At 42.4% G+C, this 21,236-nt stretch overlaps 4 non-coding genes across 4 annotated transcripts; 2 read left to right on the top strand and 2 right to left on the bottom strand.

The window, feature by feature from the left end:
* Positions 1 to 5,136: 5,136 nt before the first annotated feature.
* Positions 5,137 to 5,240, bottom strand: LOC116592155. Its single transcript, XR_004286342.1, has one exon. It is a non-coding gene; the product is annotated as a U6 spliceosomal RNA (small nuclear RNA).
* A 9,036-nt stretch (positions 5,241 to 14,276) lies between these two features.
* Positions 14,277 to 14,348, bottom strand: TRNAH-GUG. The gene has a single exon. It is a non-coding gene; the product is annotated as a tRNA-His (tRNA).
* A 631-nt stretch (positions 14,349 to 14,979) lies between these two features.
* TRNAH-GUG lies at positions 14,980 to 15,051 on the top strand. The gene has a single exon. It is a non-coding gene; the product is annotated as a tRNA-His (tRNA).
* A 1,467-nt stretch (positions 15,052 to 16,518) lies between these two features.
* Positions 16,519 to 16,590, top strand: TRNAH-GUG. Its single transcript has one exon. It is a non-coding gene; the product is annotated as a tRNA-His (tRNA).
* Positions 16,591 to 21,236: the final 4,646 nt, after the last annotated feature.

The following is a 21,236-nucleotide window of genomic DNA, read 5'->3' as shown; positions in this document are numbered from 1 at the left end:
TACAGCATAGGGAATAGAGTCAGTGTTATTATAATAGTGTTGTGTGGTGACAGATGAAAGCTACACTTGTGATGAACATAGCATAACATATGGAGTTGTTGAATCACTACGTTGTACACCTGAAACTAACATTGTGTGTCAACTATACTTCAATATTTTTAAAAGGGAACTTTATTTTTTTTTAAATAATGAAGACAGAAGGAATCATGCTGTAAGGAAAGGAGCTAGATAGCTTTGAACACCAGGATCTTTCAGGCACTCCTGAAATCTTTCCATGTGGGTGACCCTTTCTTGAGTTCTAAGGTTGGGTCTGCCAGTATTAACACAGTGCTTAGGTCATTTAGCTACCTCTGGAGAAAATGCTGAAACTTTGTTTAAAATGAAAGAATTATATTAAGAGGAAAGGCCGAGAGACTGAAAATTTCAAGAGCCTGAAAATTCCAACTTTTAATCATTGGCTGAGTTAATGTTGGATGGTTATACGATCCTGTTATCAGCTAAGAGAACAGCTCTAGAAATTATTCTGCTTCCAAGAGAATGACAGAAGAAATCAAAGTACCAAGGAAGAGTACAGGTAGGCCTTCCCCTGTTCCTCTCTTACCCAATTCCATCTCAAGTCCTTGGCGCCAGCCGGGGTCATAAAATAGCTGTTATCTGGGGGCTTGGAGCAGATTATCTAGTAGAGTCATATAGATTTTTTAGAGCTTTTTGGACCTTTAAGATCTTCCTGCTAATCCCAACTATACTGGTTGTAGATAATCCAAATCATCAAGCCACAGGCAGTCACCTGAGGGTCACGGCATTAGGACTCGGTGCTCTGCGGGCTCTGCATTCATGCCCTCAGTGAACTCAACAGCTTACTATACCTCCCACTTCCTGGAGAGGACATCCAGTTCCTCTCTCTAACCCTGACCTTAAGAAGTCTCCTTCCATGCTTCTGTCTTCCCCAAAATCTGAAAGTCATTTCCATTTAGATGACCCACTGATGTCCAGCACCACTATGTCCTACCAAAGAACTTCCTGTATCAGGGGCACTTGGGTGGCTCAGTGGGTTAAGTGTCTGCCTTTGGCTCCCATCATGATACCAGGGTTCTGGGACTGAGCCCCACACTGGGCTCCGTGCTGGGCATGGAACCTGCTTGAGATTCTTTTTCTCTGACTTGTGCTCGCATGTGTGCTGTCTCTCTCTCTCAAATAAAGAAATAAAATTTTAAACAAACAAACAAGAACTTCCTATATCTTCTCATATGTCACCTCTTCCCAGTTCCCCACTGTTACCCCTGGGTAAGGTACTCCTTAGATTGCTTCTCTCTTCTTATACCAGCCCTTCCAATCCCCACCATTGGCACTTTCCCTCACTTGGCCTTGTGTTGGAGCTAAGTTGTGGGCCAGCTGGGAAACTGGAGGATCCGCCATCCTCCAAAATGGCGGATCTTCCCGCCAATCCTCTCCAAGATGGTGGACTTTCCCGCCACCCTCACTGCAGCCTCCACCTCACCGCCAGGAAACTGAAACTCTCCACCCAGGAACTTCCCAATCGGGAACTGCCCATCAGGGACTTCCCCCATCCCATACCCTCCAATCACCACATACCTTGCCATATAGAACAAAATTCTGTTTTAAGCCATTTTACGGTCATTTGCTACAACAGCCTTGGAAGCATATACAGGCGCCCAAAGGGCAGAACTAAGTTTGAACCCAAGTCTCAGGACTCCTTTAGTCTTATGTTTATTTCCCTGCCACCTTTCCACATCCTCTAAGTTCTGATTTTGTCAGAGACATGAAAAAATTCACACTTTTCACAGCTGATGGAGGCATTGAAGAACATTGCAGGTGCTGCTTCTCTTATGAGTCGATGCTTAGGCCATCCAACAACTTAGCTTTTGGACTTGAAAGTAATACATCTGACTAAGACTGATATTAGGCATTAGGGAATCATTCTAAGATCTAGAGGAGAGAACTGATAAAATACAGCCAGAAAGGTAAGGCAGTTGACACAAAATACATACACAGGAGATAACAATATATAACTCACAAAATCTGTATGCAGTTAACAGGATTTACTGAGCATACTGTATGTGCTAGGCATTTTTCGAGACTTCTTGATCTCAATGGGAAAAATGGGATCTCAGGGTAGCAAGGGCTAAAGGGCAACATATAAATACCTGAGACAGTATAGTCATGGTTAGGGAAATAGGATACAAGTCTTCTATGTTAATCAGGATGGTTTGAGCTATAGGCATCCTTGTCATTGACTATTGTTCATGATCTCCATAGAAGTAAGACAAGTGTCTATAAAAGCCTTAACGGGGAAAAAAAAAAAAAAAGTTGGGAGGCCTGGATGGCTTAGTCAGTAGAGCGCGTGACTCTTTATCATGGGGTCATGAGTTCAAGTCCCATTCTGGGTATAGAGTTTATTTAAAAATAGCAGTGATGATGGGGTGCCTGGGTGGCTCAGTGAGTTAAAGCCTCTGCATTCAGCTCAGGTCATGATCCCAGGGCCCTGGGATCTAGCTCATCAGGCTGTCTGCTCAGCAGGGAGTCTGCTTCCCTTCCTCTCTCTCTGCCTGCCTCTCTGCCTACTTGTGATCTCTGTCAGATAAATAAATAAAATCTTTTAAAAAACAGTAGCAATAATAATGATAATGATAATAACAATAAAACATGCCTACAAATCCTTTAAAAAATAAAAAAAAAATTTGTCTAGATCTGGTAAGCAGAGATCTTACCTGACGTACAACAATGGAGAACACACCACGTAGCTTTTCTTTCCTTCTCCAGATCCTCTTTCCATCTTTCTCCTCCTCCTCTGACTAGTGTGAGCTACATCACCAGGCTGCCTCAGTCTCTGGTTTTTGGTTAGGTTTAGCCAATGGGAACCACTGACAAAAGACTAGATATCTTTCAGTCTATTCATCAACTACCCCAGTGTTTGTTCAATGGACTCATAAACAAAATGGTCATGGTGGCAGAGATGGAAGTTACGCATAGGCTCTATAACAGGGACTTCTCACCAAGGCAAATCTGGCCTCTCCTGCTGGTGATTGCGGAATCTACCTAAAACTGTGACCAATGCTAAGTTCATAATATGGCACTGTTTTTCAGGGGCACTAGCCAGTCACTCAGTAACAGTTGATTATGTTGTCCCATCATGGAGGGGGTAGCAGTTGCAATGAACTTAACACTTATTCTGAATATGGTGTCCCTTAATACTTTGATGTTACATAGTAGAAGTTAAAGGAAGACTACAGCAGTACCATTAAGTCAGGACCACTATTAATTCAACAACTAAGAGTAAAGGTTTGAGTCATCAGATAAAGAACCAACTGACCGCCAGTTAAGAAATAAGATCTTAACAGCTAGGCATATTTTCCCCTTGGTTTATTCTGTATATATGTATACTTGTTAGTTTCTTTCTTCTCTCTTCCCTTCCTGTGCTCTTCCATATAGGATGAGTTGATGATAGTTAACCTTATATTTTGTTTTTAATTTATAGGATATTAACGGGGGATCATGACTGAAAAAGAAAAAGGATGACCATCATACAGACAAGAAAAATGACTGATAAGACTTTGGGTCTTAGATGGTAAGGCATCTTTGTAAGAGAGATAGTCACAGCACATTAGGTATAAGCATTATATCATCACCATCATTGTTTGGAAACTAAATGTGAGTAAAATGGTATATATGGATCCTCAGTACCTAAAATAATGAACTACACTAGACTGTCTACTGACAATTCAGCTTCCCACTTCTGTGCTCCCCTAAGAGTTAGGAATTCTGGAAAATATTTCTTAGAATCCCTTGACAACGGTTTTCTATGTTAGATTCCACAAATGACAGGTGCTTACATGAAAGTTAGAGAACAGAATTGAGGCAGCTTCTTCAAGACTATTCAGACTTTAGTACAACATCTATTCATGATTAAAAAAAAAAAATCCTCTGGAAAATAGGTCTAGAGGGAACATACCTCAACATAATAAAGGCTTTGTATGAAGAATCCACAGGTAACATACTTAATGATGAAAAACTGAGAGCTTTTCCCCTTATGTCAGGTACAAGACAAAGATGTCCACTCTCACCACTTTCATTCAACAAAATACTGGAAGTCTTAGCCACAGCAATCAGACAACATAAAGAAATAAAAGGCATCCAAATTGGTAAGGAAGAAGTAAAACTCTACTTGCAGATGACTATATATCTATAGAAAACCCTAAAGACTCCACCAAAAACCTACCAGAACTAATAAATTAATTCAGTAAGGTTACTGGATACAAAAGCAATGTACAGAAATTGGTTGCATCCCTAAAGACTAATAATGAAGCAGCAGAAAGTGAAATTCAGATAATAATCCCATTTATAATTGTGCCAAAAACAATAAAATATCTAGAAATAAACTTAACCAAAGAGGTGAAAGATTTGTACTCTGAAAACTATAAAATACTGATTAAAGAAATTTAAGACAATGCAAAGAAATGGAAAGACATTCAGTCTTCATGGGATGGAAGAATAAATACAGTTAAAATGTCTATACTATCTACCCAAAGCAATATACAAATTTAATGCAACCCCTATCAAAATACCAACAGCATTCTTCACAGAACTGGAACAAACAATCCTAAAATTTGTATGGCACCACAAGACCTTGAATAGCCAAAGAAATCTTGAAAACAAAACAAAACAAAACAAAACAAAACAAAAAACAAACTGGAGGTATCACAATTCCAGACTTCAAGTTATATTACAAAGTGGTAGTAATTATAACAGTATGGTACCAGCATAAAAATAGACATAGATCAACAGAATAGAAAACTGGAAGTAAACCACAACTATATGATTAATTATTCTTCAACAAAGGAGGAAAGAATATACAATGGGGAAAAAGATAGTCATTTCAACAAATAGTGCTGGGAAGACTAGGCACCTACCTGCAAAAAACAGAAACAAAAACAAAAACAAAAACAAAAATGAAACTAGACCATACACAAAAATAAACTCAAAATGGATTAAAGGCATAAATGTGAGATCTGAAATCATAAAAACCCTTGAAGAGAACACAGGCAATTTCTCTGACAGAGGCTGTAGAAACACTTTTCTAGATATGTCTCCTGAGGTAAGAGAAATAAAAGCACAAATAAACTATTAGGACTATACATTAATCTGTGTGTCATCCTTGCAAAGGGGCCATGCTAATCTCTGCATTGTTCCAATTTTAGTACATGTGCAGCCAAAGTAAGCCCTCTATTGGGATTATATCAAAATGAAGTTTCTGAACAGTGAAGGAAACAACAAAACTAAAAAGCACCCTAGTGAATGGGAGAAGATATTTGCAAATGCCATATCAAAAAAAGGATGAGTATCCAAACTATATAAAGAACTGATAGAACATCCAAAAAACAAATTATTTGTTTAAATGGGCAGAAGACATGAACAGATATTCTCCAAAGAAGATATCCAGATGGCCAACAGACACATGAAAAGATGTTCAACATCACTTATCATCAGGGAAATACAAATCAAAAGTACAAAGAGATAACACCTCATACCTGTCAGAATGGCTAAAATCAAAACACAAGAAAGAACAAGCGTTGGTGAGGATGTGGACAAAAAGGAACCCTCATGCATTCCTGGTGGGAATGCAAACTGTTGCAGCTACTGTGAAAAACAATATGGAGGTTTCTAAAAATATTAAAAATAAATCTACCCTATGATCCAGTAATCACACTACTTGGTATTTACCAAAAAAATACAAAAACACTAATTCAAAGAGATACATGTGCCCCTGCTTATTGCAGCAGTATTTACAATAGCTAAACTATGGAAGCAGCCCAAGTGTCCATCAATAGATGAATGGATAAAGAAGATGTGGTATACATATACAATGGTATATTATTCAGCCATAAAAAAGGATAAAATCTGCCATTCGTAACATGGATAGAGCTAGAATAGAATGCTAAATGAAATAAGTCAGTCAGAGAAAGACAAATACCATATGATTTCACTCATATGTGGAATTTAAGAAACAAAACATGAGCAAAGGCGAAAGTGAGAGAGAGAGAGAAAGCAGGAAACAGACTCAAATATAGAGAACAAACTGATGGTTACCAGAAGGGAGGTGGGGGGGGGGGAATGGGTGAGATCGGTGATGGGGATTAAAGATTACACTTACCCTAAACGGGAAGGGGGACCCTACCCAAACTTCCCCTAACACTCTCCTCAAATCTCTTCTGTCTGCCCAGTTCCAAAGCCATTTTCACATTTAGGTGTTTATATTATGGCAGTGCTCTGTATTAATTATCAACTGCAGTGTAAAGAATTACCTGAAATTTAGCAGCTTAAGCTGATGAACACTGATTATCTCACATTTCTTAATTCAGGAATTTGGAAGTGACTTAGTTGAGTGGTTTGGGTTCAGAGTCTCTTGTGAAATTGCAGTCAAAATGTCGGCCAGAATACAGGCAACTGAAGGTTGACTGAGGCTGGAGGACGGGCTTTCAAGATGGCTCACTCACACAACTATTGGTCAAAGACCTCATTTTCTTGATGATTGTTAGCAGGAGTCCTCACTTCCTCACCTCAGGGGTCTATCCATGGGTTGTTTGAGACTCCTCATGACATAGCAGCTGGCTTCCTCTGGAGCTAGTGATCTGTAGGTGCCAAGGGGAGGCTGACCCAAGATGGGCCACTCTGACCCGAACTTTATTTTTCTTAAAAACAATCAAAAGCCAGTAGATTCAGGAAAAGCTCTTTATACCTCCCTCAGCTCTTTGCTTATACTAAGAAGAGAGCTATTAACAGATTCTTCTCTACCTAAGTAACTTATCTACATAATAGTGTGACCTTTGTTTTCCAAACATCTCTTCTCACCTTCTTGCTGTCTTTCTCCCCCTTGTGTCCTCAAGTTCCCATCCCTCCTCCTCTTTCCCCTTAGCTCATAAAAGCCTCTTATTGCCTTACTGTCTGGAATTTCCATGTCTGTGTGGATCCCTGGTACAAACATTATTAAATGTGATTTTCTCCTGTTAACCTGTCTCATGTCAATTTAATTCTTAGTCCAGCTAGAAGGACCCTGTAGGGTAAATTATGCCCCTCTGACAGATCCAAGAGAGAGAGCAAAAAGGAAGCCACAATGCACTCTATGACCTAATCTAGAAATGACACACTATCACCTCTACTTTATTCATTTGGAGATGTCACTAAGTCTAGCCCGCGTGCCGGGGAGAGAAATGAAGCTCGACTTCTGGAAGGGAGGAACATCAAAAAAATTGCGAACATATTTTAAAATCACAAGTTCTCTTGAAGCATTTGATCTAAAGAGATTTAAGGAGGAAAAAGTCCTTAGCAATTTTGATGATATAGTAATATAGAAAGTCATTCAGACTCAGTATGAGGCCAGTGAACCAAAGAGTAGTCGTGATACAGAAGTATTTTGACTTTGAAATTTAACAGAAATTGGGAAAAGAGTCAAGTCATCTTTTTGCAGTTTTATACATGTGTCTCTCCCTTTTAACTTAAAATTACACTTGAAAATTGCATATTCTGTCATCATGTCAGATTCTCAATACCAGCAAGGCTATTAGAGTAACATACAAATTTCATACTATTTTAACTACCATGACTACAAAAAGTATGTCACCCTTGATATTAGAGCTTCCTTTCAAACCTCACAACCATTTCCTTCATCCAACATGTCCATCCCCGCTACTTCTGAGCTCAAGACCCTCTGAGCTTACTGCCCTCTGATCACACACCTATGGATGTGATGTGAGGGAAGAGTCCCTCCTTCACTCTAATCGGGGGATTAGTCCCCAAGCCCTGACCTTCGACAACCAGAACCAGAACTGGAAATTCTTTTCTGTCTCTCCTTTGGATTAAGACTTGATAATATTACCCATTTGTACCTCATCCTTCTAAAATACATATATGATTATATTCCTCTTCTGTGTAAAAATGGAGGCTTACATGGTCCCCCAATACCTATAGCAAAGTCTATACATGGCTCTTAGGAAATCTGTGAATTCCTGACATTTTTGTCATAGGGACATCATTTGGAGAATAATGCTATGGTTTTAAATGGATCCCCCATACAGTAAGTTACACAAAATGTCAAGAACCACCAGCCTCCAGGAAAAAAGGCCTGACTCAATAAAGGGCAAAAGAATCATCAGAATTTGACTCCACCTTTCCTTTCCCTTCCATATCTTATGTCACGGCTATGACTTGTCTTTCCCTACGCTACCTGTATGTTCATGCTTCATTGCCTTTGTTTCTGCCTTTCTCTCTGCCTAGAATACCTTTCCATCTTTTCTGCCAGGAAAATTAGTATGCATGCCTTAGAACCCAGCTCAAATATCATCTCCTGAGGGAATGAATGATCTAAGCTGTAATACATTTTGTATATACTTCTAACATAATTGTTTCTTCACTCTTCTGATTAAACCTGGACTAAAATGATCATTTCAGAGTTAGAATGAGTCTTATTCAAATTTATATCTCCAAGGCCTAACATAAATCATACTAGGGTCTACTGTTTGTTGGGTAGGTGAATGGGTGTTAGCTTGGACCACTGCCTGACAAAACAGGGATAACCTCCCTAAGAGCATTCCCCTGCAGACTCCCTATAAACTGAGGGTCATTTCTTCTCTCCCTAATGCTTTGCTCTGTAGTGAGCTTTGTACTTTTAGATTTTACTGAACAGCAAAATTTCAAAAATAGTTTTGGAGATCAACATAGGATCGCCAATTTTTTAATCTTCCAAGGAAAGAATTCAGTAGAAATTATCACTTACCTTCTCCATCACGTTATAAAAGAAGAGTCACTTTAAAACCTCAAAAGTAGGAAGGACATAATCAGCCTAGAAGATAGTCCTTGGTATTAAATACATTTGGCCTTTTGAAAACCTTACCACATTGACCTTATTTTCTCTCATTCCTTGAAGAAAAATTCCTCCCTGTTTATCAGTTCTAGAACAATGTTTGGAAACCACTGATTTAGACCTTTGCTTCTGAGAGGTGGCTCCAGCATTTTTCCTCAGGAGTGAGTTTTAGGCCTCACTGGAATAGTCCTTCAGGATCTCCCTATGGGTTTCTTATTGCAGTAATAGAGAGAAGTGCATATTGAGCACTTACCATTGCAGTTAAAAACTCAGATTACGAGAAATGCAATCTTATCTTTTTCTTACTGAATTTATTTTCTATTTGAATATGTCCCAGTGGGTGACAAATATAATCTTAATTCAGGGTTCCTCTCCCTTTCTTTCATCTTTGATCCTGGGGACTGAATTAGTGCACAAGCAGGGCTAGATGAAACCTCTCAAGGTCTTAAGCACTGATGAGATTATGATGTCTCATATGTAATTGAAAAAATTTTAGGGGTGCCTGGGTGGTTCAGTCAGTTAAGTGGCTTCCTTTAGCTCAGGTCATGATCCCAGGATACTGGGATCAAGCCCGGTATCAGGCTCCAGCTCAGCAGAGAGTCTGCTTCTCCCACCTGCTCTGCTGGCTGCTCTACTTGCGCTTTCTCTGTATCTCTCTGTCAAATAAATAAAGTAATTAACCATTTTTTTTTTAAAGAAAGAAACAGGCAAAGGGTTAAAAAAGAAAAGAAGAAAAGAAAAAAATTTAAATACATATAGTTCGTTATTTCCCAACAAAGTTCTCAGGTTTTTTTCTCTCTCCTTAAATTATCACTTCAATGCTTTTTACTCTTTCAAAAAGCTGTCTTACGTTTTCGAGTTTTTGTTTCCCTGCTGTCCTTGGTAAGTTCTAGGCCTACCAGTGGGGTCATCTGGTTCTGCTCATTGGTTCTTAGAATCCACTTGGATATATATATTTGATTTTACTGTGGGTCCATGCAGATGACCAGAATCATCCTCACACAAAAGACTGCCTCAGATTTGAAGTCTCTTTATGCCACATCTCAGCCATTCAGGGTTAGAATTTCTCTCTTCAGTGTAAAACTTTGATCTCTTTTAAAATGTAATGTAAGGGCCTATTTAGCCAGAGTGGCTCCATCTCTGTTGAACAGCCATTCTGTTGTTTATGCAGTAAAATTTAAACTGACCCTGTCCCCCCACCCAGGAGACTTACTTAAAAGCAAGTCTAGGAAACTAGTAAACTGGCCGACCAGTCCCAGATAACAGAGCCCAAATACAAGGGCGGGTCAGGCCAGGCGGAGACATCCAATCACTATCTCCCTAAAGAATGTGGGCCCCACCTTTTGGGTGCCTTTTGGCCGCCAATTCTGACCAAGGTGATAGGCTAGTTCAAATAACTACTATAGGGTGAATAGTAATTCAATTGGCCACCCATTTGTGACCTAGCCTGACTATGCAACTTTGTGTGTTACAATGTCATTGGCCACCTGTGTGTGTCGCTCTCTCTGTAAGAGGTGGCCCCGATGGGTCAGTTTGATTCTCCGTGCTGGCGTGAAATAAAGCTTTGCTTTACCTTTGCTTTGTATCAGTCTCGCTCCTTTGATCACACACCCTAACAGTAACACTTATTATTCCTTAAAAATTTTTTAAAGATTTTATTTATTTATTTGACAGAGAGAGAACACAAGTAGGCAGAGCAACAGGCACAGAGAGAGGGGGAAGCAGACTCCCTGCTGAGCAAAGAGCCCAATGCCGAACTCAAATGCCAAGGACCCTGAGATCATGACCTGAGCCAAAGGCAGAGGCTTAATCCACTGAGCCAGCCAGGTGCCCCTAACACTTATTATTATCAGTCACTGTACTTTGTACAGACGAAGGAGCTGAGGTAATAGAAGGGTGGACAACAGGCGGAGAATAGGACACTGTATCACATTATTTTCCAATGGCTCAAACTCTCTTACTTATTTGTTTAGTTTTCCTTCCTGATTCCTGCACTAGACTATAGATCTACGAGAACAACACATCTGTCTTGCTCATTACCATAGTCCCAGAACCCAGAATAGTGCCTGGAACATTGGAGGCACTCAATAAATACTGTTGATCTAATGAATGAGAATGACGAGATAAGAACAATACAGAGTGTCAGAGTGAGAGGCTGGAAGTGCTAAAAATTAACTTCAGTTCTTTTACATTCTAGTAGAAGTTTGTATCCGTTTTCTCTTGGAAAGTTTTCCACTGAAGAAATGCATGCCTCTTCCTTCTACCATTTTCTGTGTATGTGTATGTGTATGTGTGTGTGTGTGTGTATGTGCCTCTTCCTCCTACCATTGTGTGTGTGTGTGTGTGTGTGTGTGTGTGTGTGTGTGTGTGTGTGTGTGTGTGTGTGTGTGTGTAGGGTGGGGAGAGGCAGGAAAAGAGAGAATGTTAAGCAGGCTCCATGCGGGAGAAGGGGCTCCATCTCAGGACCCTGAGAATATATCCTGAGCTGAAATCAAGAGTCCGATATTTAACCAACTGAACCACCCAGGCGCCCCTTTTGTGTTGTTATCTGATTGTTGCCTCTGGGCTAGTTGTTTCTCCTAGCTGGAAAATGAAACTATTTTGGGCAAGCAGTATCACTACATACCTTTGCAGCTCCCCAGGATGCAAAGCACTTTGAGAGCTAAAAGATCCTAGTCTACCAAATGAATGAATGGATGAAACTTGAGTCTTGAATATCCAGAAAACTTCTGAGGAATGGGCTCCCTGTTGGGGGTTAAGGCCAAAGTGGTGTCTCCAAAAGGGAGTCTTCTCCAGCCTCAGCGTTTTATATCCACTTCCTGGGGTGCAGCACCTCCTAGTGGAAATCCAGGGGTGCTACCTCCTCCCTAGATCCCCCAAATACAGGCCTCTTGGTGACTCCCTCCCAGAACTACATCTTGTCATTCCTCCAAACCTTAATGTTACTCCCTTAAATGAGGCCCAGTGGACTCTGGCAGGTCCCTTCTAGTAACCCCAAGGACTGACAAGGTGAAAAACGAAGGGCTACATTCCAGCCAAATGTTCTAGAGAATAGCCCTACTTCTCAAACTTGAATGTGCAGATAAATCACCTGGGGAGGATCTTGTTAAAATGAAGATTCTGATCTGGTAGTTCTGGGTGGTGAACCAAGATTCTGAATTACCAACCACCCTCCAGGAGCTACCAAGGCTATTGGCCCAGTCTGTACTGCACCTCTGTGGTGGCCAGTGATTAGAGCAACAGAAGCCCCCAGTGCACCAGGTGTGACCCATAAGCCATGTTGTTGGCTGTTTATGCAAACATTCTGAAGTTGGTAAGTTAAAGCTGTCCTCTTCAAGGATTGCCACTTAAAAGTCAACACACTGGGGGTACCTGGGTGGCTCAGTTGGTTAAGCCTCTGCCTTTGGCTCAGGTCATGATCCTGGGGGCCTGAGACTGGACTCCGCATTGGACTGGGCTTTACATCCCGCTCTGGCGCCAGCTCCCAAATAAATAAAATCTTCAAAAAAAAAAAAAAAAAAAGCATACTGTATGTTAACTACACTGGTACCAAAAAGTATTTTGCTGGAATGTTGCCAAAAACATTTTTGGAATTGTTGCTGAAGCTTGTTGCACCTTAAAAACTCAGTTTTTCTTTTTCTTTCAAGGTGGATTTAAAAGCAGTCAAAAAATATGTCAAAATAAAACATGACCTTAAATATTGAGATGGATTTACTTGTATGACTTGTAAATTAGGCCTGGTGGTAATCCCCAAACAAGAGTTCCAAAAATATTTGGGGCAGCTGATTGGAGAAAGTGGAATGTCTCCTTTGAAACACAACACTCCTTTAGATTGTTAGTCCCACTTCGTTCCATTTTAAGGAGTTGATTTCATTACTAGTCTATTTAAAACTTAAATAGGGCTTAGTGAGTGGCAGGCACTGTTGCTTTACAAATATTAACTTATTTAATTCTCATAATAAGCCTGCTTTTATTCCCATTTTACAAAGGAGAAAACTGAGGCACTGAGACGTTATGTAGCTTACCTAAAGTTACCCCGCTAATTAATTCAAGAGTCAAGATTCAAACCTTGGGGAGCCTGCTTCTAGGTGTCACTGGCTTAATTAAAGCCATGCTAACCTTTAAAATTAGAGTTAAGACTAACCTGAAGAGTGTCAGCTACTACAGAGTCCATCAGAGGAAAAGAAAAAAATTAAGTGATTTACAGTGGAGACTAGGAAACCTACAAAAAATAACAAATCCAACTCAAACAGAAATAGCTGGAGCTGGAATGTGTGAATCGACACAGGTCTTACATCTCCTGCCTCCTTCCTGGTTCTGATACCTAGAAAAGACCTCGAGGTGGAAGGGAGAGCAAGTTCCCAGATTGACTTTATGCTATTCTATTCTCTCGTGTCCTGTTTTGTGGCTTTAAATTCCTCAAATTTAGGGAACTGGGAGCGGGGAGACCCTAGGAAATTACATCTGCAGTAGTGTCTTGCTTTTTACATGCTGTTCAGTGAGTCTTTGCTGATGGATTGTGGGTAGAGGGGGCACAGCCCCAGGGAAATGTCAATCTCTTTCAGGAATGCTTCCTGACTTGCTCTGCCACCTCCAGATCCCCTGAGGAGCTGGAGAGGCTCATTCCTCACTCAGTCCTATCTCATTCCCTCCTTGGCAGTGACCACGGTCGCCAGCAGCCACCTGAGAGCCAAATCCAAAACTCACTTCGATTTTGTCCAGTGCCAAATGACAGACCCGAATTTGGGAGGCTCAGATTTTTTAAGTGCACATAAAACAAACTAACAAATGAAGTATGCTTTAAATCTGGGGTAGATTTGAGGGGGAGGGGGGAAGAGCCCTCCAGGAGAAAACACCCTCTCACCTAGGAGGCTGTGGAAGCGGAGGCTACACGCCCCACATTAGCACCTCTCACAGGGGCTATGGGAAACAGTGCCTCTAGTGTGGTCATGTTTCTCACTGGTCACAAGATCTGAACCAGAAATGGTTCACCGTATTGTGCATTCTTCTAACGCCCAGGAAATGTTTGCCCTTTGTTCCTATAAGCCCTCCACTCCAAGTATTGAAGTTGTAGCCGGGAGAGGCTTTTCTGAGGACCTGGTGTGTACGATCTGACCACTGGCAGTGGAGGAAACGAGGAAAGAGAAAAGTACCACACAGAACGAAGTCCTAAAATGACCACACAGCAGAGAGGATTGGAGGTGGGCTGCTCCCCTCGCACTTAGAGGATTAAAGGAGTAAAGTCCTAGAAATCCGCAGAACTTTTGTCCACTTTGGCCGCATTATAATTTCGGCCCTGCCCTAACCTACTCTCTAGGAGGCAGTCGGGGCACAACCACGCGATGCAATGTGCTTTCCCCAAAGCTAAAAAGGCGCCCTTGCCGTGCCATTGTTCCCACAATGCCGTGACTCGGATTCGAACCGAGGTTGCTGCGGCCACAACGCAGAGTACTAACCACTATACGATCACGGCGAGCTACCGGGACGCCACGGGATCCGGGCTCCCGCGAATGGGCCTTCAGGTCTAGCCGGCCGCCGCCTTAGTCTTCCAACGTCTCCCGTGGTCTGCCAGGCCTGCCCGGCCCTCGCGCTGACCCCGAAGCGAAATTGGGGTGCCGTTGTTCTCCTCCGCGGGTCTCCGCCGGTCGTGCGCACGCACCGTGAAAGAAAGGACTGATAAGTGCTTGGCAAACGAAAGGATTCCGTCCGAGGAGGACGAACATGACGCCCCGGGGTCGTCCCTCTCACACCCACCGTGCCCGGCGCTGACGCAATCTGAGAGGATTCTGGCTGGGAATGGGGCTGTCTCTCGAATTCTACAACAAGAAGGAAACATTAGTTCCAAGCACTCGCACTCCTTCCTTCAAGGCGCGGGGGCCAGGGAGAACTCCAGCGCAGCCGCCAAACCCGTGAAGCGGCGGGGTCTGGCCGGCGCCGAGCGCGGATCGCAATCGAGAACGCACGGAGATCAGTGCGTCTGCTTGCGCGCGGGAAACAGCAAAGCTAGGGATCCGCAGGAACCGATAGTGACGTGACAAGGGGGCGGGGCTTTCAACACAGAAGAACTCAGGCGAGGAAACCGAGGGCCGAATCCCCAGTAGCTCGCCGTGATCGTATAGTGGTTAGTACTCTGCGTTGTGGCCGCAGCAACCTCGGTTCGAATCCGAGTCACGGCATTGCGACAGCAATGGCACGGCAAGGGGTTCGACTTTTATCGCTGTCCTCCATTTTTTTTTTTTTTTCCCCCGAATTTGTAATAACATTCTCGAAAATGGATCCCAATCCCCTTTGACAGCTGGAAACTAGGTTTACGTCACGCCAGCTCTGGCTAAATTGGACTTCCGAAGAATATAGGCTACCGTTTACTCGTCCTACCCGCGATACCGTTCAGTGGGGACAAAGCACAGTGCTCTCGTAAGGCTGAGAATTGTCATAGACATATGTACGAATTTCCATGGCAGCGCTGGAAAAGGACTCCCAATAATAATAGGAAGAGAAGGCCTCGCAGAGGTGACTTTTGAAGTAGCTCTTAAAGGCAGAGAAGGAATTTGAAGAGCAGCCAGGATACTCGTGTGCAAAGGTCTGAAGGAGGTCTCTAAAAGGAACTATCGGCAATTCTTTATAAATCTTCCTCCCCCCCCCCCCCCCACCTCTGAAGGACCTGTTGAGTGAATGAATGCAAGTAATTCAGGAATGGGAAATGACACGGAGGGCCAAGGGATGAGCTGGAAGAGGTGGGCGAATCTCCCGCAGTCTGTGGTTGGGGGTGAGGGGTGGAGGAATGAAAGGATTTAAATCGTGTTTGGTAGCATCCCCCCCTTGACTCTGCAGGGGATGGGCGTGATGATTAGAGCAGATAGGCGGTCGCGGTGGATTCTCTCCTTAGAACCAGTGGCACGTTCTCACTGTAGCAAAAGGCCCCTGCCTGCTGTGGACTCGGCCTGGTTCTAGGCGCCGTGGGGGCGGGAGCACCGCTGGACAAGAAGAAAAACCGGACTGCTGCTTGCTGCCGCGCGGGGTACAACCGAGGGGGCCACCGGCTGGGGCGGCGGGAGTACTGTAAGGGAGGAGTCAGGGCGGTCCCGGCAGGAACGGAAGCTGCAAGGAAGTTGGCGGGGAGGCGATCAGCAGGGCGAGACGCATTCACTGAGCTCCTCCTGCGTGACCAACCGGTCCTGGGGGCGTCCATATCCTCCAACGAGGCGATGTTGGGTCACTTCTAGGGGAATCAGCAGGGACACGAACCCCTTAGTAGCGTCCCCAACAGACCCGGGTCGCTGGAAGGACCTCCCAAGCATAGCAGATGGGCATCTTCCTAGGAGAGGGAATTACAACTTGTGAACAATGAGTTCCGGCCAGTCCCGTCCCTGCATACCCAAGTGTTCCCCCCCTAAAACTCTCACCTTATTCACACAGAACCCACCCTTCCCCACCGCAACATAACCACTTTTGTTGCTAAGGAACCAAAACCTGAGAGAACCCGAGCAACTGTCGAGAGCCCATGCGCCTGCGCATTCTCAGATTCGGTTTTAGGCTGGAACTCCGCCCCATAGGTGGGTCTTTTGGTGACGTGCACAGTGGGAAGGCCTATGACTATTGAAGAGGACAATCAGAAAGTTCTCCTTACAGGTCCCCGGTAGCTCGCCGTGATCGTATAGTGGTTAGTACTCTGCGTTGTGGCCGCAGCAACCTCGGTTCGAATCCGAGTCACGGCATTGTGGGAACAATGGCACGGCAAGGGGCTTGTCTTTTTAAATTTTTCTTCTTGCAGCGAGGTTCTACAGAGAACACAATTCGCTTTTTTGAGATGAACCACCGCGTCTTTCTGCCTTGAAGAGTAAGCCACCCTTAAGATCGCCACCTCCAGTAACTCTAACTTAACACTATGAATTCAGTTTCACAGCAGTTATAATCCCTTCCCTCCCGAAGAAACTGAAAATCGGTATCTAAATCACTCTACAGCAGCAAAACAGCGCCCCCCGTGACCTTGCGATTTTCCCTTTTATGAATTTTTTAAAAATTGAGTTGTTTATGTTTAGAGAATACATGCGAACAAGTCCAGTGAAAAGTAAGTCTCCTCATTCTTCAGTTCATCCACCAATTATTGCAGTTTTCTTCATACCTTTCATGGTAGTCCTTGTATAAACAAACATTTATACAGCATATTTGTGTAAAAATATATCCCCCCCTTCTTGCATAACACAAATGACCTCTTCCCTTCCTTGCCCTCATCCCTAGAAGTCAGGAAGAACTTAAGGTGATATATTTGCACTAATAGGCAATCTCCTTTTATAAGGAAGAGTACACACACAGGGAGGGAGTATCCACCCACCCACCCTGTCCTTTTCGTGTCTAGGCCCTGGATCCTGGCTGGGGCAGGTGAGGGATGGCTGGGTTGGTGAGACAGAGGAACGAGATTCCTTACTGTGCTTATAAAAACCTTTGGATCTGAGCCTGGGCTCTAGTGAGAAGCAGTCCTGTTTTGATTTCATGCTGGAAGGGCAGGGGTAACATCCTAGGTTTGGGGTTGGGAAGAGGGACTTGACTTGGTAGTCCGTTGGGAGACCCTTCACTTCAATTTCTCTGTTATTTTATTATGAGGATCAAACTTAAATTATAGGCCACTAGAGTTAGAAAATTCAAGTTAATCAAAGGCAGAACTGAATCTTACTATGTATATTTTCCAAGCATACATAAATATTTGAAGAGAGGCTTCTTATGGTGTCCATAAATGAGTGAAGTGGGCCAGTTTACTTCATGATTGTATCTTAGGTTGTATTCTTTCAAATACATATTATTTTCATATCAGACAAATAGAAAACGTGGCCCAAATGAAACTCCATCTATATCTAGAATCTCAAAGAACAGAGTGCATGCAGTGAGTATACTGGGATATGTTTGTCCTCTCAAGTATGCTGTATAAATGTTTGTCCTCTCAAGAACAGAAATGGGCCTGAGACAAGGCTGGAGACAGAAGGCAAGGACCAGTCTTAGGAGAAGGCAAAACTCAGAAGGGATCAGAACTCAGGAGAGGACTGGGCATCCAAATTTAGATAAACAGAAGTGAGGACACCCCACTTAGTACCTACTAAGAAAAGTAAGGGCTAAAGATGAGGCCTTAGGACCTACACAAATTTAGGAGGTTAAAGGAGGAAGAAGGTGTGGCCTAAAAAAAAGGAGGAGAACCATAACGGTGTCATTTAAGGAAAGTTTGGGAGAAGAAGGTTTCAGGGATGGAGGTCAGCAGATTCAGGTACTGCAAAGGAGAAAGAGGAGTAAGATAAAATCATTGGATTTGACACTTAGAAGTCATTGTTGACTTTAAAAAATCTTCTGTGAGAGCAACTAGGCAATGTGTATCAAGAGTCAGAAAAAGAATGTACATCCTTTTCCCCAATAATTCCATTTCTGGGAATCTTGCTAAAGGACACTTGGAAAAGGAATCTGTATAAAGATGTTTATCACAGGGTAATTTAGAAAGAAAGAGAGTGCAAATATCCTGAATGCTCAACAAATAAGGTAACATTGAGCCAAATTAAAATGTTAATTTGATGAAATATTGAATAGTCTTTTTTAAAGTATCTAAAGTACATAAATGAAGTTCTAGGTCAACTTTTAAATACCACTTCCAACCAAAAGGAGTAAGGTTTTCTTAAAAAAAAAGTGACTGATTACAGGTCTCCAGCAGGACAATTACAAGTCTGAAATATTTTCTGTAAGGAAGCAAGTTAACTGCTTAAAGATTGATGGAATCAAGTCAAAAGAACACAGAGGCCTCTTTAAAGGGCCCCTATTAGCCAAATTTGGGATAATTTGAGCATCAAAAAGTAACAACAGTAATAACAATAATGGATTATATCACACTGAAAAAATAGACATGTAGATAAATAGATAATTTTTTAGACCATGGGGATGAAAGAGAGAGAGAAACAGAGAGACAGAGAAGCAAGCAGCAGTTCTTTGTTACAAGAGAATGCCAGCAAATGAATGCAGAAGAAATGACAGAATTAGAGTCACCATTTTGCAATCCCCTAGCATCATAACAAATAGGAGATATCATCAATGGAAGTTAAAACCACTGGGCAAAATATTGTTGGGAAAAAATAATCAAAGGTCTCAGGATATCCCACCACAGCTTACTTTAAGTTGTAAAGGAAAGATGTGGTGGACTCCAAATGAACCAAGTGATTAATCCCACATCCCCAATGAAGAGACAAATGTGCGCTACCGGTCTACCAGTGTAATTTAGTGGGAAGTCCACAACATCGCCTATGCAGTAGTCCTTTCCAAAATGTCTAATCAGAATTGAATCATGAGACAACGAGAAAACCCAGAATGTGGGACATTCTATATGACAACAGCTCTGGATGCTTCATAATGATCAATGTCATGAAAAATTAACAACAATAAAATGGGGAACTGGTCAAGATTTAAAAAGACTAAGGAAACTTAAACAAATGTAATGGGAGAGCCTTGATTAAATCCTGAATCAGGACAAAAAAAATATATAAAAGATATTTCAGTAAAATGGAAAAAATTTAAAATGGACTACATAATAAATAACACTATTATGGATGTGTCCGAATGGCTCTATAGAAGAATTCTTCATTTTTAGGAAATGGCTGCTGAATTATTTAAAGCAAAAGTGTCTTGATGTTTGCACCTTGTATCAAACAGTTAAGGAAAAAAGAGAAAGGGGTAGAGTAAATGTGGCAAAATGTTAAAAAGTAGTGAATTTAAGTGAAGGGTATATAGATTTCCACTGTACTTTCTTTAAACTTGTCTATAAGTTTGACATTTTTAGAAAAATGGAAGAAAATAAAGCTTACATAATAAAAATGGGGAAAGTATGCAATGTTAAGTGAACAAAAAATAAGGACATAAAATTGTGTATACCACAATTATAGCTATATAAAAATAAGAACAAGAGAAGTGATCTTTATTCATTTGAACATTTGTTAAGATCCTGCCAGCTCTGCATTAAGAGATGGGAGGACCCTGCTCCCCTCCAAAATCCAGATTTTATGGTGTAATGCTTAAAATGCAAGACTTTGGATCTGGCAAACCTCATCCAAGTCTCAGAGAGCCTTACCATGATGACCTCACCTCTACATCCTGGGTTCCTAGCAAGCTGCTTGGCCCCCACGAGGTGTTCAACAGACTGCTTCCAGGAGTCCACACTCTGGTGAGGGAAGAAAGTGCATTAACAAATCATTTAAAACAACAGGAAGTGCAAGGTACACACAGGGTATTCATTTTAAAATTATCATTTAAATTCTACCTTTATGGTATCACCCCACCCCCCTCTAACATTTTTTCCTATTCTTCTCCACCAGGAATCCTCCCCCTTCTTTATGCTGCTTCCTACCTCATTGCCTTGGCTCAGTTCATGCTGACCTCATTCATAGCTTAGAGTAACCTTTGGCTCTTTTGCTTCAAGTGCCCAAATCCTACCCAGCTCAGGTCTACCTCCCCCATGAAGTCTGCCATCTTTTGTATAGATTTGATTGATTCCATACCTCTGAGCTGTCAGCACCTTAACTCCCTACTTCTTAAACAAAGGTAGCTTCATTTGACACCTACTATTATAAGCATTTTACAGGTTTCAAAGCCTGTTCATTGTCCATCATCTCCCCTAATCCTCCCATAACAGTTATTATGCCCTTTGCAGCTATAACGAAAGTGAAGGTCGGTTGCATTGAGTAACTTGCCCAGAGATCTGGCTAGAGCCTGCAACCACTGGATTCCCGAGTCAGTGTGTCCCGCAACCCTACTGCTCCAAACGTGTGTATGTTTGGGGATGGGGGTGGGGACCAGCAGCATCTGTATAAACCTGAGAACCTGTTAGAACCACAGTCTAGGACCCCACCCCAGCTAGTCCTACAGAACCAGAAACGGCAATGTAACAAGTTCCCTGGTGATTGTGTTCACATTAAAGTTCGAGAAGCGCTGTCTTATGGTGCCAGCTAGAGTTGGCACAAAGCCGAAACCCAACCAATGTTTGGAGACCTGGGCCCTGGGACTTCTAGGGGATTCGCAGTTTTGCCATCACATCTTTCTTTACTCCCCCCACCTCTGAGACCCCTTCCCTTTGGGGCCTAATGTGGCTCTTTGCTCCCTCCCATGCAGATTCCAGCCCAAGGGTGAGACAGACTCTGAGGCAGTGCCCTGGGGGGGATGATGATGAGGCAAAGCTGCCACCTTCCCAGCAGAGCCAAAAGCAAATGTTGGCGTTTGCTTCAGGGCTACATTATTTCTGTGGAGAAACTGGCTTTATTTCTAAGACAAAAATGCCTATGGCTTGAGCATCAGAGCCTGGAGAGGATAAGGGGTTTGTGATAGACGACATTGGAACTGTTTC

Source organism: Mustela erminea, chromosome 5, assembly GCF_009829155.1.
Source record: "Mustela erminea isolate mMusErm1 chromosome 5, mMusErm1.Pri, whole genome shotgun sequence".
In the NCBI taxonomy this organism is placed as follows: Eukaryota; Metazoa; Chordata; class Mammalia; order Carnivora; family Mustelidae; genus Mustela; species Mustela erminea.
The sequence above is the reverse complement of the archived record's forward strand: the minus strand, read 5'-3'. Positions and strand labels throughout refer to the sequence as shown.